This window comes from Columba livia, chromosome 34 (genome assembly GCF_036013475.1).
Source record: "Columba livia isolate bColLiv1 breed racing homer chromosome 34, bColLiv1.pat.W.v2, whole genome shotgun sequence".
Classification (NCBI taxonomy): Eukaryota; Metazoa; Chordata; class Aves; order Columbiformes; family Columbidae; genus Columba; species Columba livia.
In genome coordinates, this window is record NC_088635.1 from 496,323 (window position 1) to 500,183 (window position 3,861).

Here is a 3,861-nt window from a genome sequence, read left to right on the forward strand (position 1 = left end):
ATAGGGGTTGGGGGGGGATGTATATAAGGGGGGGTTGTATATAGGGCCAGGGGGGTGTATATAGGGGGAGATGGGAGATGTATATATGTGATCAGTGAGTTTTTTTGTACGTTTCTTTTCAATAAAATGAATTTAAGGAGAAGGCGGAAAGCGGCGCTGGGGGGGGATCTATAGGGGTTGGGGGGGATCTATAGGGGTTGGGGGGTCTATAGGGGTTGGGGGGTCTATAGGGGTTGGGGGGGTTTGTAGGGCTTGGGGGGCAGTCTGTAGGTCCATAAGATTTGGGTGGGGGGGGGGTCTATATGGTTTGGGATCTATAGGATCTGGGGGTCCATAAGGTTCAGGGTGTGCAGGGGGAGGTCTATAGGGTTCGGGGTCCATAAGGTTTGGGGGTGCGGGGGGTTCTATAGGGTTAGGAGTCTATAAGGTTTGGGGGGTGCAGGGGGGTCTATAGGGTTAGGGGTGTATAGGGTTTGGGGGGTGCAGGGGGGTCTATAGGGTTCGGGGTCCATAAGGTTTGGGGGTTCAGGGTCCATAAGGTTTAGGGGTGCAGGGGGGGTCTATAGGGTTTGGGGTCTATAGGGTTTGGGATCCATAAGGCTTGGGGGTTGCAGGGGGAGGTCTATAGGGTTTGGGGTCTATAGGGTTTGGGGGGTGAAGGGGGGTCTATAGGGTTTTGGGGGTGCAGGGGGGGTCTATAGGGTTCAGGGTCCATAAGGTTTGGGGGTGTGCGGGGGGCTCTATAGGGTTCGGTGTCCATAAGGTTTGGGGGTTTGGGGTCCATAAGGTTTGGGGGGTGCAGGGGGGGTCTATAGGGTTTGGGGTCTATAGGGTTTGGGATCCATAAGGCTTGGGGGTTGCAGGGGGAGGTCTATAGGGTTTTGGGGGTGCAGAGGGGGGTCTATAGGGTTCGGGGTCCATAAGGTTTGGGGGGTGCAGGGGGGGTCTATAGGGTTTGGGGTCTATAGGGTTTGGGATCCATAAGGCTTGAGGGTTGCAGGGGGAGGTCTATAGGGTTTTGGGGGTGCAGGAGGGGTCTATAGGGTTCAGGGTCCATAAGGTTTGGGGGTGTGGGGGGGGGGCTCTATAGGGTTCGGGGTCCATAAGGTTTGGGGGTGCAGGGGGGCTCTATAGGGTTCAGGGTCCATAAGGTTTGGGGGTTCGGGGTCCATAAGGTTTGGGGGGTGCAGGGGGGGTCTATAGGGTTTGGGGTCTACAGGGTTTTGGGGGTGCAGGGGGGCTCTATAGGGTTCGGTGTCCATAAGGTTTGGGGGTTCGGGGTCCATAAGGTTTGGGGGGTACAGGGGGGGTCTATAGGGTTCGGGGTCCATAAGGTTTAGGGGTGCAGGGGGGGGTCTATAGGGTTTGAAGTCCATAAGGTTTAGGGGTGCAGGGGGGGCTATAGGGGTTGGGGTCCATAAGGTTTGGGGGTGCAGAGTTTGGTGTCCCTGCTGTTTGGGGGTGCAGAGTTTGAGGGTCCCTGGTTTGGGGTCCATGGGGTTTGGGATCTGTGGGTTTTGGGGGTGCAGAGTTTGGGGGTCCCTGTGGTTTGGGATCCATGGGGTTTGGGGGTGCAGAGTTTGGGGGTCCCTGGTTTGGGGTCTTAGTGGTTTGGGGTGCAGAGTTTGAGGGTCCCTGGTTTGGGGTCCCTGTGGTTTGGGGTCCATGGGGTTTGGGGGTCCCTGGTTTGGGGGTGCAGAGTTTGGGGTCTCTGTGGTTTGGGGTCCATGGGGTTTGGGGGTGCAGAGTCTGGGGTCCTTGGGGTTTGGGGGCCCCTGGGGTTTGGGGTCCCTGGGGTTTGGGGGCCCCTGGTTTGGGGGTGCAGAGTTTGGGGTCTCTGTGGTTTGGGGTCCATGGGGTTTGGGATCCATGGGGTTTGGGGGTGCAGAATTTGGGGGTCCCTGGTTTGGGGGTGCAGAGTTTGAGGGTCCATGGGGTTTGGGATCCATGGGGTTTGGGGGTACAGAGTTTGGGGATCCCTGTGGTTTGGGGTCCATGGGGTTTGGGGGTACAGAGTATGGGGTCCCTGTTTTGGGATCCATGGGGTTTGGGGGTGCAGAGTTTGGGGTCCCTGGGGTTTGGGGGCCCCTGGGGTTTGGGGGCCCCTGGTTTGGGGGTACAGAGTTTGGGGATCCCTGTGGTTTGGGATCCATGGGGTTTGGGGGTACAGAGCATGGGGTCCCTGGTTTGGGGGTGCAGAGTTTGGGGGTCCATGGGGTTTGGGGTCTGTGGGGTTTGGGGTCTGTGGGGTTTGGGGTCTGTGGGGTTTGGGGGTGCAGAGTTTGGGGGTCCCTGGTTTGGGGTCTTAGTGGTTTGGGGTCCATGGGGTTTGGGGGTGCAGAGTTTGGGGTCTCTGTGGTTTGGGGTCCATGGGGTTTGGGATCCATGGGGTTTGGGGGTGCAGAATTTGGGGGTCCCTGGTTTGGGGGTGCAGAGTTTGGGGGTCCATGGGGTTTGGGGTCCATGGGGTTTGGGGGTGCAGAGTATGGGGTCCCTGTTTTGGGGTCCATGGGGTTTGGGGGTGCAGAGTCTGGGGTCCTTGGGGTTTGGGGGCCCCTGGGGTTTGGGGGCCCCTGGGGTTTGGGGGTACAGAGTTTGGGGATCCCTGTGGTTTGGGGTCCATGGGGTTTGGGGTGCAGAGTTTGGGGGTCCCTGGTTTGGGGTCTTAGTGGTTTGGGGTGCAGAGTTTGGGGTCCCTGTGGTTTGGGGTCCCTGGGGTTTGGGATCCATGGGGTTTGGGGGTACAGAGTTTGGGGGTCCCTGGTTTGGGGTCCATGGGGTTTGGGATCTGTGGGTTTTGGGGGTGCAGAGTCTGGGGGCTCTGTGGTTTGGGATCCATGCATTTTGGGTCTGTGGGTTTTGGGGGTGCAGAGTTTGGGGGTCCCTGTGGTTTGGGATCCATGGGGTTTGGGGGTACAGACTTTGGGGGTCCCTGGTTTGGGGGTGCAGAGTTTGGGGGTCCATGGGGTTTGGGGTCTGTGGGTTTTGGGGGTGCAGAGTTTGGGGGTCCCTGTGGTTTGGGGTCCATGGGGTCTGGGGGTACAGAGTTTGGGGTCCCTGGGGTTTGGGGGCCCCTGGGGTTTGGGGGCCCCTGGTTTGGGGGTGCAGAGTTTGGGGATCCCTGTGGTTTGGGGTCCATGGGGTTTGGGGGTGCAGAGTATGGGGTCCCTGTTTTGGGGTCCATGGGGTTTGGGGGTGCAGAGTTTGGGGTCTCTGGGGTTTGGGGTCAATGGAGTTTGGGGGTCCTTGGTTTGGGGGTGCAGAGTTTGGGGGTCCATGTGGTTTGGGGGTTCATGGGGTTTGGGGGTACAGAGTATGGGGTCCCCATGGTTTGGGGTCCCTGGGGTTTGGGGGTGCAGAGTTTGGGATCTCTGTGGTTTGGGGTCCATGGGGTTTGGGATCCATGGGGTTTGGGGGTACAGAGTTTGGGGTCCCTGGAGTTTGGGGGTCCCTGGTTTGGGGGTGCAGAGTTTGAGGGTCCCTGTGGTTTGGGATCCATGAGGTTTGGGGGTGCAGAGTTCAGGGGTCCCTGGTTTGGGGGTGCAGAGTTTGGGGGTCCCTGTGGTTTGGGGGTGCAGAGTTCAGGGGTCCCTGGGGTTTGGGGGTGCAGAGTTTGGGATCTCTGTGGTTTGGGGTCCATGGGGTTTGGGATCCATGGGGTTTGGGGGTACAGAGTTTGGGGTCCCTGGAGTTTGGGGGTCCCTGGTTTGGGGGTGCAGAATTTGGGGGTCCCTGTGGTTTGGGATCCATGAGGTTTGGGGGTGCAGAGTTCAGGGGTCCCTGGTTTGGGGGTGCAGAGTTTGGGGGTGCAGAGTTTGGGGGGTTCACCCAAGCTCCCCTCCCACCCCCAAACCAAACCAC